The following is a 26,565-nucleotide window of genomic DNA, read 5'->3' as shown; positions in this document are numbered from 1 at the left end:
GAAAGGATGGATGAAAAAATAAAACGAAGACATTAAAAATTTCTCCGCAACCGTAAAAATTATGAAGACCAAAAATTTTATAGGTAATTTAAATCAAGGATTGAAGATCTTCACAACAATATAAGCTATTGTAAAATTCTGATTGTGGTTTAACATAAAGTGTAAAATGTTACGAGTTGATTCTACGGTAAAAATGCTACAAACAAAAAGTTTTGTAGATGTCATAATCGTTGGATGCAGATTGACAAGATTTTCCAGAAGACTAACATTTTCCGAGTCCTGTTAAGATACTAAAATCTAAATCATTCAAAAAATACAATATCAACAAAGTCAGCTTCAGCCAAATTATTATTCTCGTCGTAAAAAAGTATGTTTCTAACTTTAAATCGTTTCTAATTCCCATTATGAAATATTGATATTTTCACTTTATTCCATGACCAAAATAAAAATTCCCCAACAATTCTCGGTTTTTCATGACCACTTTTAAATTCCCTTATATTTCCAGGCTTTTCAGGCCTTCCAGTTTCAATGCCACCCTGGATGAATCTAACCTAATTATGTTGCCATTATATGGTATGAGTTTGTTTCAAAATCCATTGTTTTTTATTCTGAATTTAATTTTATGTATGTTTGACGTAAGTATACTCGATGAATTGGTACTTTTCATTGCATTTATGTTTTTTTTTTTCACGTCAATGTTTAGATTACATTTGAAACTCAAGTTGATTGTAAATAAATAAAATGAATAAATAAACAAAAATTGTTGCTCCGTATGATTTACGATACCGAAAAACGCGTAAACTATGTAAATTGCATGCAACAATGGTAAGGATGGAATTCTCGGCGTTGATGGTAGACCTGTCTGCAAAAGCACAAGCCCGAATCGTTCGAAGTCCGCGTATAATAGACGGTAGAAATATATAGGTGTGTTTGAGAATGTGCGTATGCGTGTGCCAACCATCGACACGAGTTTGCGAGGAGAAAATATTTGTCGCTCAAACAGCGGAGGAGGAAGTCTCGTCGAGTCGTCGAGGCTGGTTGGTTTGCTATGGGTTACCCGGTTACCCGGTCGCTGCTTCACGGTTTGTCCATTCGGTTTCAGTCCTCCTCTCTCTCTCTCTCTCTCTTTACTTGGCTTAGCCACCCCGTCGCACCGCATAAAATCTCTCTTCAATTTTATCCCCCTCCAAATCCAAACTAGGACCTGCCTCAACTCTGTTTACCGAATCGTGGATTGAGGCTCGATTTCTACCAGTAAACCGGAACCGATCGCCAGACGCGATTCGATTGTATTTCGATTCGTCATTTTCGATTTAAAATTTTCATCGTTCGAGCCGCGTTGCTTGAAACTTTTTCCAGATCTTCGAATCGATTTTCTCCGATTTTCTGGCCCAACGATTTTTACACTTGAAATAACGGATGGTAAGAAAACAAAAAATAAAAAATAACGAGATAAACACCAGAAGAAACCGATAAAATTATTTTTATCATTATAGCGGAGAACAAATACTGTTGAAATGGTGAATAAATTTTGGGCGGAAATTGTGTCAATGAAAACAAAAAAAAAAAAAGATAGAAACTCATGTTTTGAGAGGCATCATCGAATCTAAATTTTGAGAAAAAAAAAAAATAAGCTAAATAAACTGTTAACCACATTTCGCATCGATGGGTTAAAAAATATTTGCACAACTCGAGGATCCTTGTAGAATGATAATTAACCGTATACCCGGCAAAGAACTGCAGTGGTTATAAAATAAACGCTGCTGCAATTCAGCTCGTGAAATGCAAAAAGATTTTTGCTAACGATCATTTTCTGCAAGCACTAAGTGGATCGTTCGCAATGAATATCGAGGCACGTGTCTTCGGTGCGAAGTTTCGAGCCGTCTTTTATGAGTCTGCGTAATTGCGTTAAGACTCCGCGTACCGACATATGTATGGGAAATTCCATGCAAACCCAACCAACTTCTACTAACACTCACCATTTTTGATTTTGTTCAACATTTTTTCTGCTATTGTCACAATTCCAATACATTACCCACAATTTTTTCAGGTCCTTTATACAACTGGCTGATTCATTGCTTATTAATATTGACAGTGATTTTGAAAAGGACCTTTTTCAAAATTCTCAATAACTCTATTTTCTTTTCCAAACATTTCAAGACCTGGTCAATTTTTTTGTTTATTCTTCTCAAGAAACTAAATTTTCCTGACCAACTGGAACATTGTTTGGACTCTCTGAAAATGCTCAAAAAATTCTCAAAACTTCTATATTTCACTTAGAATATTTCTAACACAGATTCCATTGTCGAGCAATTTCTATTTTTTTGGCACATTACGTTGCTTTTTTTTTTTTTTTTTTTTTTATCAACTTTATAACGAACCAGTCCAGAAATGTTCCAAGTGAAGAATAGAATTAATAAAAAATTTTCGGATAATTCTCAGACCGTTTAAACAACGTTTTAGTTGACGAGAAAAATTCAAAGTGCTAAGATACAATAAAAAAAATCAGAAAAAAATGATTTCATCGTGAGTCCAGAGTTTCGAAATGTTTGGATAAGAAAATACCATTTGCAAAAAATTTTTGAGGCTTGAAAAAAAAAAGCTACATTTCAGAATCACTTTTTAATATTTATAAATAGTCAACAAGTCGAATGAAAAATCTGAAAAAATTCAGGGCGCCGTTTCTGAGTTGGGAGAATTGCAGAAAAAATTTTCAACGAAATTAAAAATGTTAAGGGTCGGGTTCGCATGGAATTTCCCATATATGTATCACGTAGGCCTATATATAAATGGAAAATAATGTGACGAGTGCTTCGCCTTGGTGCACAGCATATATAAGAGTGTTAACAACACTAACTAAGATAATCAGTCATTACCCGTTGTTAGCGGGCGTATACCGATGCTCGCGGACTCAATTTTCATTGGCTCGAAGCCGCTCCCCGTAACAGAATGGACAAATACAAGCCATCGGACGGTCTGGTTAGCAAGTGATCTGGAATTTTTCTTTCACACGTTTCAACTACCAATTGCCACCGGCCTCAGAACGAGGCTTTAATCATTCTCGGGCAAACGACGAACGTTCTCATTTTTTTCTTTTCACAATTTTTAATATTCCGTCGCTCTCTCATTTTTTTTTTTTTTCTTTTATTTCTTTTTGGCCTTTCAAACTTATTTATACTACTCATTTCTACGTAATTAACGGGATACATTTGATTTTATACTTCGGTTAATGGGGTCGATTTTTTTTTAGAATGAATTTTTGACGGAAGACTGTTTTCTATGAATTTACTCGGAACACGTTATTCTGTTATTTTTTATTTTTTTTCATCACGTTGGCATCATTGAATATACAATATTGCATGTGATAAAATTATTTATGCCTAACAAATGGCAATATTGAATTGAATGCTGATAACAAAATCTGTCTCGAATTCATTAACACTTTGTAGAAAACAGTCATTTAGAATAATGAAATAAGCCATCGTGGATTGAAATTGAACGAATCGGTTGGATTTTCAATAATTTTTAATCGATTTGAAAGGAGCATCGATGTATCCAAACTTTTATTTACAATTACAGTGACGTTTATTTTTCTACTATTGAACAGTTACAAGCTTTGTAACTTCCGAAATTCGCAATTTGATAAACGCTCAATGCACGATCTCTTATAAATAAGATCGAAAATTTGTATAGAAGTTTTTCCAACTAACCTCGGTGATATTTATTTTTCTTAATTTTCTTCGGCAAACGTGTAGAACTTGAAACTTTTACATTTGCGCCAGATTAAGAAAGGAGGCGTTTCAAAAGTGATCGATGTTATCAATTCAGCTCGCATCTGAAAAAAAAAAAAAAAGAACCAATATTTATAATGAGAAACAAAACACAAAGACATTCGTATTTATTCTATTTTTTCACCTCTGCAAGCCTCTGTTTTTTTTGATTTTAGCATATCTATGATACCGCAGAAATTTTGTAATATTTTTAAAATGAAAACTTGCGCACATGGAAGATAAATCTGATTCAGAAAAATCACAGTCTTCAAAACGCAATCAAACAAAAGGGTTTCGGGTTTCCTTCAATTTCTGTAATCGAATTTCCCTGACCTTTCATCAAGCCGTTCACAAATGTTGCATAAATAATTTTTAAGGAATGCTAATTTTTCTTTGCATACCAAAAATTCCAATGTTTTTTCACAAACGAAGGCTAAATTTACAATGTCAACCAACCGAGTGACTGACTGAGTGACTGACAGGTAACCAACATGCATAAATATATCAGCTTATGTACCTGACCTAAAAAAATTTCCTCGCCATGTGTACTTAAGAGAAAAACAAATTTTCTTCCAAGCTTTGTACAACTGCACGGTTACGTGACGTAAAACACGGTGTACAAACTAGAGAAATATAGATCGACTCATCTGGTCTTCCATATATATCCACTTTTAAATCATTGGAATAATAATTATTATGGTTACTTTCACCATTAATAATTTCCAAATATTCGCCAAGTTTTATTTATCTAGAAAAATGTTTCTTATATGTATAAATTTTTTTGCGTTCGTTTAACCGGAACGGAAATGTTTTAATTTACAAAATGAGAAGAAGAAAAAAAAAACCTGAAAACATAAACAGCGATTTTATAAAGATTTTTTTTTCCTACTAGTCCTGCACTTCATTATTCACGATTCTTCTGTGATTACGTTATAACTGCACGAGTTTTTTTAAACATTGTAGAATCGTTGATTTTCAATCAGTCCTGTAAGATTTTGGTAACCAGTAGAAGAAAAAAAAAAAAAAAAAAACTCCAAGAAAACGGTGAACAAAATTGAAATACCAGCTTTATAAAAAAAAAAAGAGAGATCCATTTTAAAAAAAGGCTTCGTTTGCCTATTTACATAATTACGAAAAATAGCAAGATTTGCGATCCGCCAAAAATTGGATGAACAAAAACTCATTATCGAACCTTTTACATTTCCGTATTTTCTCAGCTTTTATTTAGCGTTAGATACGCTTGGTTGAAAAAATTTCTGAACTGATGCAGCAGCTGATCGAGCGGATCGCGAGAGTCAGTCGAGACGCTACGTGGCCTAGCAACGCGACATTTTATTTCTATTTGACGGTATTTTTTTCGACACGACGACGACACGACGACTAATATTTGCGCAGCCGGGAGTGAACCGCGTCACTCGACCTTCCCCGACCACATGTGGATGGCCGTGTGCAACTCCTTCTCCTCCACCTCCACCTCCTCCTCTACCTCCACCTCCACCCCCACCTCCACCTCCACCTCCACCTCCACCTCCACCTCCACATCCACATCCACATCCACATCCACCTCCACCTCCACCTCAACCTCCTCATCCTCCTCCTTCTACTCCTCCTCCTCCTTCCTCACCTCATTGCTGCAAACTCTAGCTGCTTCGGTATTCCGACTTTATAGACATTTTAAAATTCGGTAAAACCAACCGGTTCATTTATGCAGCGAAACAGAAGAGATGGAGCTTTTTAGAATTTAGAGCTTCAGAGCTTGAGACTGTAGTAGCAAAGTTTAGGGTAGGGGTAAAAAACCAGAAATTTCGATTCACGGAAGAACCAGAATATCCAATTTTCATATATCTGCGTGCGAAAATTTTTCATTTTAAAGCATTTCTCCATTGAGTGTCGTCTCTTGATTTCTCCTTTTTCACGCGTACATACATACATACATACCAACATAGACATAATTTTTTTTCCTTCGAACAACCGAGCCAATCGATCATCACTCGAGGCTAGAGGAACGTCTATAAAGTGGGCAAGAGAATATTGGTACACACAGATTAGCGATTCGGTAATATTCTATGGTCCTATACCGGCTAGGCACTGTAATACAATATTGTACAATGTTGTTGGATCAGACCAAACATTGTTCGGCACAAGCCTCGATCCATCCATCCATCCATCCATCCATCCATCCATCCACCCATCACTGAACACTACGGGCCGGTTTTCTACGCGTCCGTTTGCATCGCAGGTATTACGTGCCCTGTGTACACTGGTTATACGCTGCACCTAAGCACACGCTCATCAACCGCAATATTTTCTTATCAGGTATCGCCCATAACTTGATACGATCCCGCGAAATTAACTGTGGCCAACTATGGGTAAGTATATGAATGTTACAGGCCCCGTACTTCAGGCTCTCGCTGAATATGTATGGGTCTACATGCGCACACTCGCTGTGTCCGATCATCGAACAACTGGACAAATTTCTTTTTTACCCACCCTTAATTGCCACCCCTCCACCACCCCGTTGCAACAACGCCTCTTCGCGTCGTGATTTCATTGAACACCGTATCGCTTCTCCCTTGATCAAACCGTGGTAAAAATCTACTTGTCGTCCGGCTGTATTAAGGCAATGGAACAGTCGTACTTTTACCGACCGAGCAAATGAACGGAAAGGCTTCGAATTTCTACGATGAAATTATTTTTATTCCTAGTTTTCGTTTGGTGATTTCAGTATTGCATGAAAACGGTTTCACGATGGCTCATTTTACTCCTCGTTATTTACGGAATTGCGAAAAGTATTTCAGCTGTGCAATTTTTAACTCCTGATATTCCAAAAATGTGTAAATAGTAAGATTTTTCAAAAGAACCACAGATTTTTTTTTTCATTTTTGACCATTTCCGGGATATGAGTAGGTTTTCTGAATTCCACTACGAAAAAAAAATAAATAGCAACTGACTAGTTTGGATTACTGATTAAATTTTTTTTTTTTTTTTTACTATGGAAAGAAATTACCGAGAGTGGTGGATACTGAAAAATTACTTTGATTCTCGGAGGTGAATTTTGAGTGATACAAGGCCGGAGAGTCGAACCACAGAATTGAACACCGAAAGCTAGGGATGTCAGAAAGCTCGTCGATAACGATGATGCAAATTTACGACGCGATTAAACCTGCTAATTATTGGATTTATCGACGATTGTTATATACTAATGGGATTACGGCAAACCCGCCGCACCTGCGCAATTGTTCCCGTCAAACATACAAAATCCAGCCGAAATCTAAACAGCAGCTTCTTCTCTGATCCTCGAACAGAAATCAAATCATGCACGATTTCCCTTCGAGTCAGAGATTTCTAGTTTTTTTTTTTTTTTTTATTACCCGGAACGGAATGGAGTTTCAAAGTTTAAAAAAAAATTCATACCTTTTCCCATGATTATTGTCAACGCGTTAGTCAATTTTTTTATAGTTTCATACTAGTTCAGGATACCGAAAATATTGTAAAAATAGTAAAAACTTGGCATAAAATATCTACGATAATATCTCCTTCGACTTTATATATAGGTACTGTAAAAAAAAAACGGTCGTATAAATTTCGTTTAGTTTGAAACACATAAGGGTTTGTCCAAATTTCAATTAAATTTGTTCAAATTTTAGGCGAGCTGGTGAAAATTGACACGAATTTTACTTCGAATGAAGAAATATTAGCTAAAATTCAACGAAGAAAATTTCCGGTTTTCCACCATAACTTATGAAATTTTGCACGAAAATTACTCAATATTATTAACAGTGTACAAGAAATGCTTGAATATTCATCATGACCGGCAAAAATAATGGAACAAATTCCCTGACTTTCCATTTTTCAAATAGCAATTTTTTCCCTAAATGATATCCGAACTATTTAGTGCAAATTCGAGTTAAACAGTAAATATTGTTCATAGAATTTCGTTTCGTCACCAGGAATGATTCATCCTTATTCTTTTTCCAAACCGCAAAAAAATGTCCTGACTTATCCCCCACGACATTAAAAACTATAAACCTTGCACAATGTTTATTTTCGGAATATCTAAATCCCCTGAAAAAAGCATTAACCCGAGAAAAATGTCGGAGTAAAAATAAAAACATTAACAGGCGTAAAATCAGCGGGATGAAAACAATAAATATAATTAAACCGTCAGCAACTTTGCCAACGATATTAAAACGCAACGGAGGGCGATCATTGTCCCCGATCAACTCGACGAGTTTATTAGATAAATCTTATCTGACCGTATCGCGTGGTGAAAATCATGGTGGTGGTGGTGGACAGGGTACGTATATTAGGTAATTGAATGATACCCTTTGAATGGAGCAGGTGGCAAGCGAGTTTTATACGTCGAGGGTACACAACGAGGGGGCGCGTGCCACCCTCCCCCCCCCCTACCTCTTCTTCAAACTACCCCCCTGCCCCCGGTGGTGGTTAGCCACGGGGAATAGGGACGACAGAAATCCCCCCCCCCCCATCGCAGACTCAAGGGGTATTCGAGCAAGGAAAAAGGGGGGGGGGGCACAGCTGGGCGCCGTGTAAACGCCGACGGCACCGCGTCTCGACGCCGACGTCGGACACTCGAAAACCCCAGGAATTAGATGCGAGCCCGACGGGGGGTCGAAAGCTACCATTTTCAAAACAAATTCATCAATTCGAATCGTTTGTGAGGTCAAGTCTGCGGCAGCGAGAAGCGAAATTTTATACAACCGAGCCTCCTGATTTATTCGCCTGACGATGAGAGGAAAACAGGTTATGCCCTGAATTTAAGCCTTTGATTATTTGTTTTTGGTAGGGCGGAGCGATTGTTCGATTAATCGAGTTTTTCGATCAGGCGGTTTTTCAATTGATCGAAATATCGATTTTGATTCATGTACCGATTGACCTGCGGAATTATTATACTAGGCAATTTTGATCGATCGATTAGTCGGAAGAACGATTAAGTTCTAAGAAAAAAGCTCGAGTAAAGGGTGTCGAAAAATCGCGTGAAACCGAATTGGATCTATGCTTGAAAAACTTTAATCCATGGTATGTATAAATTGACAGAGAAGCAAAAAAATTAATAAACCATGCGTTTTTCCATCGAAAAATAATTGTGGGAGATGCGACTGATTTAAATTTTTTACATTCTATACAAAATCCTGAATTTCTTTGCATTCTCAGGTAAACTAAAAAGTTGAACTTCGTGACCGAGAGTGTTTAAACAAAGGGATCGAATTAATTTCAATCGGTCTTAGGACGCGTCGATTGGAGAACAAGCGATTAGACAAACATAGGTATAATTCTATCGTAGTAAGGGAGGATTGAAATGGTCTAAATCTGAGACGGAGTCGTAGCCGGGTAGCCGAAACGCGTTACATAAACAGGGTATACGATATCAATCGCTGCAAGCTCTCGAGCCTCGAACAAGGGGAACAAAAGAGAAGCCGCGTGTCTCGAACGACGCCCGGCGTCGGCTAATGTCCGAGTAACAAAGAGACTCGCGATGTTTTACAAACTGCACGTTTCTCCGCGTGGCGCTACGACGGGGATTTTTTAGAGCTGCGCTCATTTCGCCGCACACGTGTCTTCGCCGCCCTGTCAAAACACCCGCGACGTTGAAAAAAATAAGGGAGGGAGGGGGGATGAAATCGGTTTCGAGACATACGTCCAGCGCATGGGAAATTCTTTATTAATCGGAAGAGCCCGAGAGGATTCATAGTCGGGAGATATTTGCCCCCGGGGAATTCGCGATGCGGTTTCGGAACCGCTGGACCAAGTGAGAAAGAGAGAGAGAGAGAGAGAGAGGGGGGGGGGGGAGAGGGAGGGAGGGAGGGACAGGGTCCTCTTAAACTCGCGTGAACGATTTTCGAGCTTACTCAAAGAGGGAGATAAAATCGTGTGTGATACTTGAGACAGAAAATGCAACCCTCGATTTTCGGGCCACTTCTGGTGCGATTAACTCTCGCTTGTTGGGTGTAATTGATTTTTAAACAGGCCCCATCGACGCGCCGAACCGACCGGACTCGAGTGTTGTGGGAAATTTGACTCGACGCGGTTGCTTGTTTTCCATCCCGAGAAAAAACCACGCTTAGATAGTTTTTTAAACGTATTCGTTGGGGCGAACAATTTATTTTTTTTTTCTTATTGTTTCTTTCCAAACGCGCTACAGAATTTCGATAGATTAATATATGATATAGAATATCTCGACCAAATATGAGCTATTAATATTGATATTTAAGGGCGCCTGTTGTGTATTGCCAATTTCCATTTAGATACGACAAATCGTAAAAAAAAAAACTTGGAAAAATTTGAATTTTTTTCCCCCTGAACGGTTTAACTTGTTAACTATTTAAATGCAGATTCTTACAGGAAATTTCACGCTCTGTAAAAAAATACTACGATGGATATTCTAGTTCAGATGTTATACCTAAATTTTGATGCGCGTTTGAGAAAGAAAACTATTTTTCTTGTTCAGAACACCCTAATAGGTATTCATCTAGTTTCATAGGCACCTAGATAAATTACGATAAAATCGAGAAAAGTGGCAATCAGTGTGATTCTTACGATGAAAAATTGTACCAATATACCGTAATATCAAAAACTGTGTAGAAATTGATTGAAAAACGCATAACGAATATCAGTAGGCACTTACTTGGCGATATGATTTATAATAACATAAAAACATTTCTCTTGTAGGTGTGGTAATTTGAATTGGGAAATCGTTTACATACATCACGTAGCTAGGGATCGAGATCGGTATCGAAAAAGTACAACGATTAATTTTTCACGGTCATTACGGTGATATTCATTCGGGGTTAATCGGGGTTAGCACCCCGTGTTCAGAGATCATTTTGATACGATTTGTATAGATAATAAATGCTTCTGCGTGTTTACGGTGGTATTACGACTACTTTCACCTCTGCAATATGGGTGGACGAAATGTCCCGGCACCATATGTCGAACCTAGCCACGCAAATATCGCAGTATTATTACACAGACACACGGATACGTATTCAGAAATCCGTTACGCTTCATCGATTCGCCATTTTGTACGTACAAAGGGATTTTGTTTAATTTTCCGTGGTTGTTTTTGGTTCCACTTTTGAAATTTGATTATTCAATCCCTCGAGCTTTATTGCTACTGTAAGACTGACGTGTATCGAGTATAATGAAAAATTCACAACCTGAGAATAATTTTTGCTTTTACTCAAGTATTAATAAACGATCAACTACATCTGTGATTCGAATTTTTGTGTCCAGTTTTACACCCGCAATTTTTTACCCATCAAGTACCATCTGTATCTCTTTATTCGCGTGCAATATCGAAAGGTCTAAATGCCGAATTGCAGAGTTGAGCACGCGATGCGGGTGTAAATCTCAGGCTAGATTTCGGCGCCTGTTAATGGCCGTAACCCCTTGGCCTTCGGCTGGGCCGCAGGCTGCATGGATGACCATATGCCGTTGCTCGGCAGGGTTGTATCATAATCTGGCATGACTTACGAGCCAGCGAAGGAACCGCGCAATATCGTGTACCTGTTACCCGGTCGCGATATTAGACTCGCACGAAGGTTGCGTGCTCGTATCAATCCCACCGTTTGTACCCATAGACAGGTCACAGCCTAGCCCTGCACCAGCTGACCATATGCCTAACAAAGTGCGCCAATTAAAGCTCAGAGCGCTTTCATACATCGTTTAATTATTCAACGATTTTCAGTCTCGCGCTCCGTTTGCACGCGCAAACTACCAGCGGGTCTCGTTAAGCGGACACTTACGTCACTTGCGACTTGTTTCAGAGCGTGTATACAAGGCTCTCTGGACGAGCTAGGCGGTGCTTCTCGTATCGATGGGTCTTTCAATGCTCATGTTGTAGCTGAAGTCGAGACGAAGTCAATGACCTTTCGTTCTTCCGAATCGGATAAGTCGTTCCAGAGATATCGCGATTTGAAATTTCGACGGGGCACGAGCCGCACGAACAGCCGGCCGCTGACTGCTGTCCGCGTGGCTCCTGTCACGTCAAAACTTCAAATTACGATATCTCGAGAACCATTCAACAGAATTCGTTGAACGAGGAATCGTTGGATTCATCCGAAAGTCAGCAATAGTTTGGATAAGAAAACTCGTCATTCCGCGTGATGATTCTTGGGAAAACGAAACGAAATCGACTTTGTTTTCTGTATAACTGGACACCGAAAGAGATGCTGACGGTTGAATTAAGCGATCGGAAAATAATGTAGTCATTCTTCAGTTGCAGCGTGGGTTGATTCATCCTGATGCTTCATTAGTCACTCAGTCAAATAAGGTTAAATTAGACTCGCCTGAGTTCCTTTCCACGTTATCAAAAAGTAAATAAACCCGAAGAATTGGCTAAGACAGTCTATTCCTGGAATATTTGTCGATAATTACCTTTGCATTGTCATCGAACGGAATAAAACGGTAGACGATACGAAAATCCAAGAAAAATTAGATAAATGTGTGTATCCAGTTGACCCGTGCGCGTTGATACGTTTAGTCACCTGATAGAACGTGGCTTTCGCGTTTTCGAACTCAGAACTGCGCTTGGGACGAGTCTGAAGGTCGGAGTTCAGAGTTCGTAGTTCACGACTCAGTCGTAGGTAGAGACGGCGCAAAGTATGTTTATCGCCAAAGCCAATATGCATGCGCTTTTACAATCAGTGTAACATTCTATCTCTATCGCCGTATTTTCGTCCCGACTGCGGTAAAAGTTTATCTCGCGTTATTTGTAAAGCTCACGCATTAGCTGCTTCACGGCGTACTTTGCACGTTCGATTTTCCACTTAAAGTTTCTCAGTTCCAGTATTTTCCACTCAATTGTTACACTGTATTACTGTACTCTAACCGTAACGCCTCGAGACGCTGATTCAGATGAACTTTGAACTCTTACTACCGGCATCTACGTAGTTAGTTATCAATCCATGCAGCTCCATGACGTGACATATCGTACGTGAATCCCAACTGGTCTGAATTGAAAATCAAAACTAAGAGAGTACAAAGTTGATCTGGTACCTAGTTTTGGTAATTTTTTAACACATTTGACCATTCTGAGCCTTTCTTCACCTGTGGTTATAATTTTCAACTCTTCATCGACTGTTTTGAGGTATTTGTAGAGATTTTTCGTTCACCTTAGAAATCGTTCTTAAATTTACCATCGATAGCTTTAGATCACTTTCAGACATAATCATTCCTATATAAGATGAAAAATAATATTAGTTACAATTGATACCCTATTTACGACGATTCGTTTCACAGAACTTTTGATATTTTTGTTCCTTTTTTTTTTACAGACAGATATTTTCAGCAGAGGCGTGTTTCCACCACGTCCATGGATTCGCATACACGGGTATAAGTCTCTTACGTACCTATACTTACCTACCTAAGTAAGCGAAGGACGTGAAAGCGATCGATAATCGACCGGGTGTATGGCTAGATGGGTGGATGCAGGGTGGATATATAAGAACCGATATAAGGGCGAATAAGGTCGGTGAGGGGCAGCCGATGGGTAGTATGGATTGAGCAAACAGCCCGCTTATAGCGCAGAAGGGACCCTGAATTCCCTCGAGCTCCGAGCTCCGAGCTAGCAAACTACGATCGCCGATGCGAGCTACGCGCCATCGCGGATTCAGGCGTGGAAACCAACGGTGCTGATCATCTTTTTGTTCCTGCTTTAAATTCCGACTCTGACTTTTTATCGTTAGCCATTTTTTGTAATCGTCTGTCGGAGTTATTAGAAAAAGAAAACCCGACACTGAACGGATCTTGAAAATGAAAAAATTTTCGACCAGAACCGTAATCGCAAATTGGGAGCTTCGTACAGCGAGACGGAAAAAAAAATTTCAACAATTCTTGACCGATTGACAAATTATGACGAATTTAAGCTGATTCCAATTGTCAGGTTCAAGGTTTCTATCAGTTTTGAACTTCGTCTGAAGGCTTTAGTGCTTTTAAAAGCCAGGTTATAAACGGTTGAAAATGTAGTTTGAAACATACTTCAAGTTATTTTGACTTCGATTTACTATTAAGAGAATAAAAGAGACACGTCCACCAAGGTTCAGAATCCAGAAATTTTCAAGATATTAAGTCGAATAGTAGTCAAATTAACAACATAAATTATAAGGCTAGAAAATTCATCGAGATTTTTCGACAACTATGTAACATAGTTGGAGTAACTATGCCGATAATATCAATTAAACATCGTAAAACTATCGATCAATTACTACGCAATCGACTACACGAATAGTCAAACAAACTATCTTTACGATATTTATAATTTCTACTGTATTTCAACGAATGGATTTTCGAAATAATTACCCTCAATACAGACAATTCTGATCCCAGACAGTTCGACCTTTGACGAAGTTAATTCGCCCGGTGTCTTGAAATTTTTTATTTTTTTTTTACGACCTCCGGCTTTCGGGAGTAAGAAAAAGGGTTAACGAATTCTATGCCTTCCCGAGACAAACTCAAGTCTGTGCCTTACGCACCGCGTTACGATGCGGGTACATTGCCTTCACTTTGCGGCACGCCGGGGTTTGATGCGCATTGCGATCCGGCTCAATACCCGACCTCATCGGACACGGACGTTGGTCGTTCCTTGGTCGTTGCTATCTCCGCGTTGTTGAGGGGTCGTAAAAAATTCATTATCCACGTCCGGAATTGATCCCGGTCCCGTGTAATTAGCTATACTACATGTATATATATATATATATATATATGAAGAGGGAGGGAGAGAGAGAGAGAGAGAGAGAGTCAAGGTGCCGTCGACCCCCCACGTATTTTTACCTTCCCCCTTCTCCTCCGTCCTGGTCTCATCCCTCTCGAGTTTGATCTCTCTTGATCTCTCGCCTCCGTTGACCCGCCCTCGCTCTTCTCAACTTGCCGAAATGCTCGCTCCGAGTCCGACTGATCGTTATTTGGTGATTATACCGTTGCCTCACTCTTCATTTCGAAAAGTTTCTTTTTATTCAATTTAATTTCTGCTTTATAAACTCACCAAACATAATTTAACCTAACCTAGACAGTCAACCCGAAATTTGTTCAATAATTAATCACCGATGCAGAGGCTGAAGGAAGCTTTTGCAATTCGATTTCACGTTACAGGAATAACGTTCTTCCTCCTCGGAATGATGAAATTAATTTTCTTTTTTTTTACCATTTTTAAACAACTCAATTTCACATTTTTTTTTCACACTTATACAAGTTTCAAAATTTCATCAATTCGAATTCACGAATTCCTCTTGAATTCTTTAGTCCGTTATAGTAGCTGAACAAAACTGAAGAGCATGAATCAAGAATCAGTTAAACATATCAAACTTCAATATTTCTATGAACCTCGTTTTAATTTTTCATGCTGCAAAAATCAACAATTGAATTTGCATAGAGGTGAAGATATCACAATTTTCAAAGCAATTGATGTTTCGATTTTTATGATAAGATTTTAAGTTTATCGTTGCTTTCTGCAAATTTATTTACTTAAAAATGATATTTCGAACTCTCAAGGAGCGAAATATGACGAAATATATTTTAAACAATAATAAAAATGTTTCTATCTAAAACAGATAGTATTTATGCTGCACGATTTAAGCCGCAGTTGTAATTTGGCGTTCGTTATCGATTTAAGGTGTGCGAATTTATGCATATATATACACGCAGTAACTTGGCTCAAGAAAGTTTCTCGTTTCTGCAGCAGTAGCAGCAGGAGAAGTCAGCAGGGGTAAGTTTTAATATTTTATGCCGTAGCGAGATCTCGCCCGTACGTCCCGTTCGTCGCGTTCACCCTCCTTAACCAAACATCCGCCCTCCAGCCTTCCGTGCATGTGGGATACTCGGATACTCCGCACCTCCACCTCCACTTCCACCTTCTAGGCTTCAACGTGTAAGGGGGTGTCGCGCGAATCGAGGCCACCCGGTTTAACACGTAATGAATCGCTGGCGATAAGGCGCGGGGTTGCATGCAAACAAAGAAGCGTTTCGAAAGACGGGACAAACAAAAAAAAAACATTAAAAAAGAAAAACACAGGAGAGACGTACGACGGATTAAAAATTCAGGATACGAAAGATTTCAAATCAAACGGATTTTCGAGTTGATCCTGATTCGATTGAGAAAGAGGGATTTTTTTCGCCAGTATAAAGACACTGTTCGGAACTATTCGAAACTATTTGAATTTTCAATCCAATCACTCAACCTGTTGAAGGTAATTCGATTCTGCAATTCAACTATTTCATACAATCCGAAATTACGATTCAAGTATTTCAAATTATCGGAACTTACAATTCAACTATTTCAAACTATCTGAGTTTACAGTTCAACTATTTGAATTTATCAATACAATAGAAAGTATCATTGCAACTATACGACGAATTGGAATCTAGTCAAATTTGCAATTCAATTATTTCAAACAACTAATACTTCTAATTTACCCACTCGATCCGATTACAATATTCAATTCAATTATTTAAACCAGTACAAACTGTCAAAGTTTACAATTACAACTGTTTATTACTATTGAAATTTTCAGCACAACTATTTAAATGTGTAGTTTAACATTGAATAACTGTTTTCAAAATGTGAAACAATTCTGTTGGAAAAACATGAACGAAAGAAAAGGAATTAAATAGTAGGAAAAAGCGAAGAAAAAAAGGTCTTGAAAAGTACAATATAGCAGGGCGTGTTACAATCCAAACCGTTAGGTTGCGACAACGGAATGTAGTGGAAGGCTGGAGGCGTAGGAATAAGGTGTGCGTACCTTGGGTACGAGATTGAATAATAAAAATTAAAAAAGTGAACTTCCTGGTCTTGTAAGAAAAAAAATGAGCGGCCCCTCTTTGAAGACTCGAGGAGTGTTTGGTTATCCGAATGGTTTACTGACAGCCCGAGAGACGCGTAGATAAGAAAAATGGATAACTATTCTCGGATATGTACAGTATGTAACATTCAGTATACTTACTATAATATGTTTTACCAAGAAACAGGCACGAGAGTACGCATATAAACAAATAATACATACTTCGGTAAAAATAATCACAGTCACGAATCAGAATAACAACGACGACGATGATAATTGATGAAAATAAATAAATTATAATGCGAGAACTTTCTCTCTCTCTCTCTCTCCCTATCTCTATTTTTCTTCTTCTCTTCTTTCCTCTCGAACGCCGCGAGGATATTGAATTAGCAAAATTGCGATATTGGCCGCGAGGGGTTGAACTTCTAAATCGTTATTCGAGGTGGTGTTTTAATTAGCCAATTGATTAATTAACTGATTGCTCACCTAATTGCCATCGATATCCGGAACAAACGGAGAAATAATTTCCTCATCGAAACGAAACAAACTGAAGAGTAATGAGATAAAAAAAAAAAAAAAAAATTAAATGAGACGAAAATCAGCAGCAAACGAGTCGCTCTTATTTCATTAGGGAAACTTGACTTAGCTAAAGGTATACGCGAGGGTGTCTGCACACACACACACATATATATGTATATATATGCATTGCATATACACGGGAAGAATCGTTCTGCGACTTCGTAATTAATTGTATCAACCCGCGTACAGCGCCAAAGTACGAAACTGAACGAAACGGAAGCTCAACGATGTGGAAATGATTCGACTAACGAGGAAGATTCTTAAATTAACGCCGCCCAACACTATTTCATTGTTCTTATCGCCATTCGAGCCCTCTTCTTATACTTCTTCTTCTTCTTCTTCACGCGATTTCGTATATACCTACCGAGAAACCGTTAAAAATCATAGATATATATATATATATATATAATTTTCATTTAATCCGCAATTATTTGCCGATCATTTGGCGAACCCCTCGAATTATTCCACTTCGAAATAATTATGCACCCACGCGTTTTTATTATTATATAGTCTGCGTATAAAAGTATTATACATGACGAGAAACGCAATCGCCTTTTTCTTTTTTAGAATATTTCGAATCGGCGTATTTGAAGTATGATTTAAAAACTTGAATAAAAAAAAACCCCACTTTCTAATGTCTGAAAAAATTCGGGAAAATATTATAAAATATAAAAAAAAAAATCTAAGCTGGTTAGAAGATGGAGATTTCATAACTTTAAAGAATAAATAAGACAAACGAGAAAAAAAAAATACAGTCCAGTATTAATCATTTTTTTTTTAATCATTTTTCTAATCCAATCTTTCGAAATTATGAAATCTCAATTTTCTATAGGTGTTAAAAATTTTGCTAAATTTTATAAGATTTTTCTGAATTTTTTCGGATTTTAGAAAGTCGGTTTTTTCCAGTTTTCGCAGATCGAGAAATTGCCATTCCGATTTTCGTCCTGAACTTTCATCAGAAAAAATTATGAAACCAATCTGAGACATCATAACATTCATAATTATATAAATTACACTACCCGATATTTTGAACACCTAAAAAAATTTCGATCAAATAGTTTTTATTTACTCTGTGACTTTCACTAAAATTTTTTTTCTCATATTCAATTAATTGACTATGTATACAGAAGCATCGAAGAAGGAGAAAAAAAATTCTCCGTAACTTTTTACCCCATTTAGACGAATCGATCGACTAGCCATATTTGTTCAAAGCAAAGTTTACTTGAATAAAAACACTTCACCGAAATCGCAGCACTTGGAATTCGACTTGATAAAAGTAACATCATTTACGAGCAACTTTAAAGTATCAATTTGGTCGCCAACTATTTTTTCTGTTTGCTCAATAACATATTTTGGACATTACATTAATTTTTTTTTCTTCTTTCTCAAGATTCAAATTTATTCCTTCATCTCTCAGGTTTTCTTTTACAGCTAAAAGAAAAACACAAAATCGTTGTTGAGTAGAGAGTTGAGGTACGCTAAGAAAAATATCATTTGTTATAGTAACTAGAAAAATTAGTAAAACAGGTATCGTTAAAAAATACTGTTTGAATATTGTTGGAATTACGAAAAACGAGGTACGCGTAAACATTTTGCGCTATCGTCGATTCTTTTTTGGTTATTGCAACGCAAAATCAGTTTCTGAGGTTTACTCTACTTTTTTAGTTAAACAAGGCTTCAACGTCAATTTATTCTTGCGCGAGCGTTAAATTTTCGCAACGGTTGCAAGAAAATATAGCAACAGCGATCGTAATGAGAAAGAATAGCAACGGATACTAGACTTTCCGGTAACAGCTGGAAAACTAATTTTCATTTTCTACCTAGAACTATATTTTTCGATTTTGGTAAAAAATAAAAATAGTTAAGGACTGAGCGGTAACCGGAAATAAAAATTTTTCTCAGTGTACCGAAACATATGTGAACGTTATATATTATTACCTAGGTATAATATCCAACTAACCCGCAAGGTTTAAGAGGACTAATAACGGGGGGGCGGAGATGCGGTTCGTATCTTTGTGAGCCACCGACTCTCAAGTGAGTGAGATGAGTGATATTTCACCAGCGTTACTATACGTCTATTTGGATAGCAGGTTACTTAATTCGTTCTAATAGATCTAACCAGATATTTCGGGCTACCTGTTCCCCACTTAGACTAATTTAACAACTTACACCTTCCACTTTTACCTCTGCTCTTTTTTTTTTCTCCATGTTTGTGCATTCGAGTGTGACGGTGTTCTGTATTCAAACTAGCGAATTTAGTAATAAAATGTTAACAACAAATCTTTCTCAGCTCTGAGCTATTATTATTACAGAACTGTAAGATCACTGATACTTGTAAAAATATTGCAATTTTTTACCTTGAATCGATGAAATAGGAATTTGAATTTTTGTGTTTCTTTCATTTCGTAATTACGAGTTTTTTATTTAATTATTTATTTATTTATTTACATTTTGAAGTTTCGTTTCTTCCTTCGATCAACAATTTTCCCGAAAAACTCACCGATATCGCAATGATTGATATTTATATTACGAATAACGTAAGATATCAGACATCGAATATATTATTCCTATAAATTTTGCAGATAAATCGTGGAGCAAAGCGTGTTGCGATATATATATATATATACCTGTAGAGAGGCTGACTGTACAGGACGTGACGTAACGTAGCACATGACTGAATTAAATGCGAAAGAGTCTTGGCGATAATAAATGTGCACACCTATATATGCAGATAATTAAAGATACGAGTGAAGTATATTACATATAATACGTGCGGTAAAAATCTGTAAATATCTGAGCCACTGACAGAAATATAATGAGTGTATAGGCACAGGTACATATGTACGCAGGTTACACGGTACAGTAATTTATAATATATACGTATGTACATATAAATAAAACTTGGGAAATCTTATCTTAGCAAAAGTAAGATACGCAGTGTTAAATACATTATCAATTCCCACGTAGGAAAATTCTCAACATTTCTCAATGCCGGAATTTGCAACCATTGTTAAAAGTGTGTGTATATATATATATATATATCGTGTATAAAATTGTTAATAAAAAAAAAGAATCATGCTAGAGAATGTATAATTTGTACGAATATTACGATTTTCATAATGTTTCAAATTACAAACGTTTCCAAAATCGATCCGACAATATTCTTATTATATATAGTTGCTCGAAATCATATCGGAACAGAAGAAAACGAATAAAAATTTGTCTTTTTGATCAAACAACGTAGCCGAAAGTTTGAGGTGAAAGAAAAGATCGCGTTGGATAATTTTTAAGTAATGTAAAATTAAGCAGAAAATTCAACGAAACACAGGGTTGAAATTTTTCAACAAAATTATACCAACTTCGAGATTATTTTCATTGATCTCATGAACTGTCGAAATTATTCTATAATGGTATGAATAATTTTTTATCGAACTACGCACGTTTCATCATTTATACCTGACGTTCCGATGGAATATTAAAATTTTTTTTTTCATCTTTCCTCTCCTTTCCGTTTCAGTTTTCTTGCTCTCTTCACTTGCCGAATATAAACCACGTATTATGTTCGACCAATTTTATGTAGCCGTCAAAATTTTGCGAGGTACGTATGAGAATACATTAATTTTTCGATTGTGATTGTTGCTAATTGAAGAAAAATATATTTACAGGACAGGTATTGTAATTTACAGCTTCTGACTGAATATTGTAACAAGTACATCGTCGCGTGTGTATGGATGTGCAATCGACACAACGACTTTTGTAGGCACGGGTCGAAATACGGTGAACATACAGAGAGTAACACTTGTGCAAACCGTACGAAAGGTATGCGAGGTAGGTGAAGCGTGAAAAATTGCCTTATATAAAAAATATCATATATTAATGGCAAACTTTTGTAGACTCGAATTTCGTTTCATTTACAATTTCAGTATCAGTTTCGTTTCGCTTCGTTTTATTGCACGACTAAGGAACCAACAACCTTGTTTTAATTTCTTTAACATTTTCTAGGCACATTTCGTTTCATCTCAATTTAAAATTCTTCGTTCAAACTGTTCGGAAATATTTGTAACACTAGTGTGATCAAATTTACAGTAAATTTTTTTCTCGTAGGTACTTTTGCGTCGAAATAATGATAAAAAAAAAAAAAAAAAAGATACCCAATATTTTAACGAAACTTAAACCGCGATAATAACTGCTGCAATAATGAAAAGAAATGTTTAATGGAGTGAGTGGAAAAATGATGGTTTTATAAATTTTAAGCGAAAAAAGAATATTCCAACTTTTCTCGTTCTCAAAATGTCAAATAATCCGACCGAGTGATTAAAAAAAAAAAAAAATATATTTGTGAAGTCCCCACGCAAGGTCTGTAAAAAAATCTTCTATGAATTGTATCAATTGTAGATGAAAAAAAATGAGTGAAAAATAACGAACATTAGAGAATCAATATTTATAATAATAATAATAATAATAATAACAAGCAGAAGAGGGAGCAAAAATAATGTATTAATTTTCTTGTCGTCATATTAATTCTCGCAACGCAACTACACAGATGATCAGCTTTTAGCTGCTCGTGACTCGTTAGTTAGCGTATAAGGCTGATGAGATTGTGAGGTGAGGAGAGCGAGCGATGAATTCACACCGCGTCGCTATCGTAGAAGCTCGGTTCTCTTCCAGCTATATACCGAAATATCCTACCCCATAAATACGTTGGCTTGATAAGGCGCGCGAGCTAGCGGCTCTCTACTGATAAGATAGATGTACTCATGCGACTCGACGAATACGCGTAATGTGTAAGGTATAAGGTGTAGGTTACAACACCAGCGCCGAGAATTTTGTCGTGGTAATTTTTTTTTTTTTCACACAAATTTTCCGACAATTTTCCTTCATTTGCGCGATTAAAAATGTCGACAGGGTTGAAATGTTTTTCAATTTTTTTAATACAACAATTGTGATGTATTAGAAATTAATATCGCGATTAGTTGTTCCTTTCCTTCTGGCGTTTCAGTTTTTTTTTTTCTTGTCTGCACTCATCGCTGGTACAATTTTCGCAATTTTGAAACAGTTATAAAGAAATTTGAAACTAGTAGTTCTCGGTATTTATAAAATTCGCCAGAGTATTTGAATAACGAAGGCTACTAGTTTCGTAGTTATTTTTACTATCTGATACTACTTAAAATTTTCTGGCACAGAAGATTAGAAATCAGTAGTTTTATAATATCTACAAAGTCAGACTAACTATTTTTATAGTAAGTAACAATATTTTTTTGTAGTTGTTACTGCTATTTCAAGCATAGAAGCTACTAATTCGGAATTTCAGGCACCGCGTGGGTAGAAAAAGTAATATTTAGAAAATTAGTAATTAGTAGTTTTCACTATCTACGAAACGAGCCTTACTATCTTCACAACAAACACCACTATTTTTACAGTTGTTTCTACTATTTTATTCATCGAAGCTAAATGTCAGAATTTACAGATGCTCTGGAATAATAGTCTTCACTATTTCCACAAAGTTCATCCGACTTTGAAACAACGGAAGCTACTAATTTCGAATTCCAAGTACCAAATAGCGAATGGGTTATACTTCGAAGGAATTTGGATGATCCTAATCCGTGCGTAATATCAACTAAACGGCACGCGTTCACAATTTAACCATACTTTACTGTTTGGTAGGGAATTATTCGCTAAACGTTTAGCCAATGTAACTAAACGACGACGCCCTGCAATGTGGTATTATGTAGGCATATATATACAGGCATAAATACGGTAGGAGGGAATGATTCAAGAACCAAATAACCAGAGTCAACGTTGCCGAGTTGACACCGCACATACCTCTACACATAATACACGTATGCACACAAGCCTAAGTATATAAGTAAATGTACGACACACGTATGTACATAGTAGGTGTATACCTCGCATTGTATCAAGTACGCGGGTAAGTGAGTAAGTAAGTAAGTAAGTAAGTAAGTAAGTAAGTAACTAAGCGAGTGAGTATATGGTACACTATAAATAGGTGTATAATATAATACTTACGGATCTCTCTGTGATACGCGGGCAAATTTGCAGCGCATCTAATTCCTCCGACCCGTCTACAAATTATTCCTCGTTAATTGAAGTAGGAAAATACAGGCACGCAACTCTGAAAAAAAAAAAAAAAAGACAGCTGTCAATAAAAGTCATGATACTAATTCAACTAAACATTTGTGTTGAAAAATAAACACGACGAATATGCCGATCGTTTTGGGAGGAGAAGATTAATGCATTGTTTGGAAAAAGCTTCTATGGAATATATCCTTCAGGCGAATTAATTGCGTTAGTATTATTATCAATTTTTTTTTTTTCTTCTACAACTAAACGATCCAAACTGAAATCCAAAATCCATTCTTGAACTGTCGACTTTTTCTTTTTCCAGCAAAATATTTAGTACTTGTTTTGGTATTCGACTTGTCTTTTGATCAATTAGTTGTAACTAGTTGTTTAATTCGCTTCACTATTAATACAGTAACAGTCTTATTATAACAATCTTGGTTATGGAATAACCGCGCATTACTTTATAAAATTTAATAAGTCCGATCAAGCAAAAGTTCAACTATTATTGAATTACAACTATAACCGATAATAAAGTAATTTTCACCAAAAGTTTCTCGACATAAATATTTAAGAAAAACGTTTTCTCCAGTTTATATCTTACAGAATAGTTGAATCATACGAAGTTTTTTTTTTTTTTTTTAATAAAACACCACCTGATTTGGTAAACTATGCTACACCACATGTCCAATAATTACTCAAACGAGCTTCTGTTCGACAAAGTTATTATAATCAGCTCATTTTCAATCGATGTACATAATTACCAGGGAGAAGTTTGAGTTTATAGAGAGATAGAGTACACCGGGGCACAAGGCGGAGGCGGAAAAGAGGGGGAAGGAGAGAGAGAGCAAGACAGAGAGAGAGAGAGAAAGAGAAATGATGCTGGCACTGACATTAGTTGAACATATTTGAGTTGCTTTGCTCTGTCGTGTCCAAATATTTATTTATTTACCTCGAAATACACATTTGTGTATTAACCATAAGCGTATAAAGTGTGCATACTTGGGGGGCGATACACATTCATGTGCGAATAGGTTTGCACGTAATATATTTCTCGCCGATTTGCACGCATGATGGCGAATTCATTCGTGCTGCACACTCCGTGAATTGTCCTAATTAAACGTCGTGAAGGTGAATTGTTTTTGAAAAATATCCTTAAATAACGAATTTTTCCATTCGTTGAACGATACGTTTTTATACGCAAACAATTTGTTTCAACTGATTGAAAACCGGGTGTTGTTGAAATTTATCAAATTTACCAACCGAGGAATGAAAATCTACACAAGTGATCTTAAAATTACGCATGTCAGTCAAAAGTTTTCTGGGTTTAAGGTGGACAAATGTACACCACGTTGTTTGTTTTATTATAAACAATGTAAACGTAACGCAATTTTTTTTTTTTTTTTTTTTTTCAAGACAACGATGTCAAAAAACCAATTCACTGTTGTCTCAGTTCTTTTCAATAAATTGATCTGATTGTTTTATGGTTCGAAGAAAACCAATTTCGTTCAATTGGTGAATAATAAAAAGTGTGCAGGTATATTATACGTATTGCAAAATGATATCGAGGAGCATACAAAGGCGAAAATAACAGAGAGAATAAGGCATAAAAATGTGGGTCACACCTGTGCTAAACGGGTTCTACACCTCATGCTTTACATTAGCAAATACCTTATAAAAGACAGGCAGTAAATTATTGTCGATTAAATATATCGTTTCGTTTGTTTTTGCGTCAACTCTATTGCGAAATATCCGAAAGTAGAGCGACTCCTTCGAAAAAAATAACCGCAATTAAAGTACCTGAAAAAATTACATATTTCAAAACCACGAAGCTTTTGTAGGTGAGCCTTGTTTTTTTTTTTTTTTTTTTTGTAGCTTATTTATTAAATTTAATTTCATCATCAGCGATCATCGAAGTGTATTTTTATTCGTTAATCGCATTATAGAACGTAAAAATTTCATCCATCCGGAGTAAATCGTTAATAATAATTGCCTCACAAGCGATTATACCTATAGCGAATGTTTATGCTAATTTCAACGAGTATACAACTAATTTGAAGTCAATGTTTATTCCCGCCAATATTTAGTTAAGCATATTAACTAATATTTGAACGATCGATTGAACCAATACTCGCACATATTGAATAAGTAACAGGTCACGAAACAATCACTGCACTATCGACACAATCACTATTATACATAACACAAGTGTTCTTTATCCATCAAGTTAGTCCGAACTACACAAGTTGCTTCATACATCAAAATTGTTCTTCCGTCATTCCAATTCATTCAGTGTTGTCTTGCTTGATATTTATTTATTTCAAATCAACCTCAAACTAATATCAACTAATTTCACCTGACCCAATGTTTAGTTGATTTCGAAACTCGATTTATTCATATCAATCCTGCGAATCGAAGTAAAAATTCGTCACTTCTCAATTATCTTCCTCAATCTTTTACATCTTGAAATCGACGTTGAAGAAAATAAAAAATTCCATTTTACTCCAATTTCCATAATTCATCAAAAAATCTGTAACGGTATAAATAATTAATTAAGTATAAAACGAGTTTTATACAATATCGTTCGCCATTATCTGCCTGGTAATTATTTGTTGTTTTTTGTTTCACACGTATACACATCTATATATATATATATTATGTATAAACAGCGATGAACAAATCTTTGCCAGTCAATTCGGAAGCCCGAGAGTTTGAGAAGTAAAGTTAGTATTATTATACCTATATTTAATATACGATAGGGTACATACAGTGCATGCTACTATACGTATAGACACGAGTCAGTTTTGTACACACACACAACGCGACATATCTACGTGCATACGGTAAGCCTGTGTGTGTGTGTGTGTGTGTGCGTATTATACATTACACATGTGCATAGATTGCATATACAGGTAGGTATAGGTGTGTACAAGGTGCGATGAAAAGCAGGTCTACATCTGGATGTTTGAGTTGGTAATATTTGGAGTAACACTCAACAGACGCTGCAAGGATTTACTGAATTTTGTTGGCAATATTGTTGCCTCGACTCGACTCCTACCTGCCCTCTCATATTCACATAATACGGTTATAAATGAGCGAGTGAAGCGAGAAAAGAGAGAAAGAGAGAGAGAGAGAGGGAGGGAGAGGGAGAGGGAGAGGGAGAGGGAGAGTGATAGTGTCCGCGTTCGATGTTTGCGGACAAATAATTCAGGATCTTTTGTTGATAAGAGACCGAGAGACCAGATCGAGGGATAAATAATAGAAAAGAAGTATGAAGAGGGGGAGGGGGAGAAAAAAAAAAGAAAAGAAACAGAGACGAGGGGTAAATATACAAACCGATC

At 36.6% G+C, this 26,565-nt stretch overlaps 1 long non-coding RNA gene across 2 annotated transcripts in view; it reads right to left on the bottom strand.

Moving 5' to 3' along the window:
* Positions 1–26,565, bottom strand: part of LOC124186469 — a 55,148-nt gene that overhangs the window by 7,792 nt on the left and 20,791 nt on the right. The window contains exons 2-3 of one of the 2 annotated variants that reach the window (XR_006871675.1): positions 23,171–23,276; positions 3,711–3,835 (exon numbers count right to left, since the gene is read on the bottom strand). This is a non-coding gene — a long non-coding RNA (uncharacterized LOC124186469). Of the gene's footprint in view, positions 1–3,710; positions 3,836–4,962; positions 5,174–23,170; positions 23,277–26,565 lie in introns of those variants that run through there. The other variant, XR_006871676.1, reaches the window with a different exon arrangement.

Source organism: Neodiprion fabricii, chromosome 7 (assembly GCF_021155785.1).
Source record: "Neodiprion fabricii isolate iyNeoFabr1 chromosome 7, iyNeoFabr1.1, whole genome shotgun sequence".
In the NCBI taxonomy this organism is placed as follows: Eukaryota; Metazoa; Arthropoda; class Insecta; order Hymenoptera; family Diprionidae; genus Neodiprion; species Neodiprion fabricii.
The sequence above is the reverse complement of the archived record's forward strand: the minus strand, read 5'-3'. Positions and strand labels throughout refer to the sequence as shown.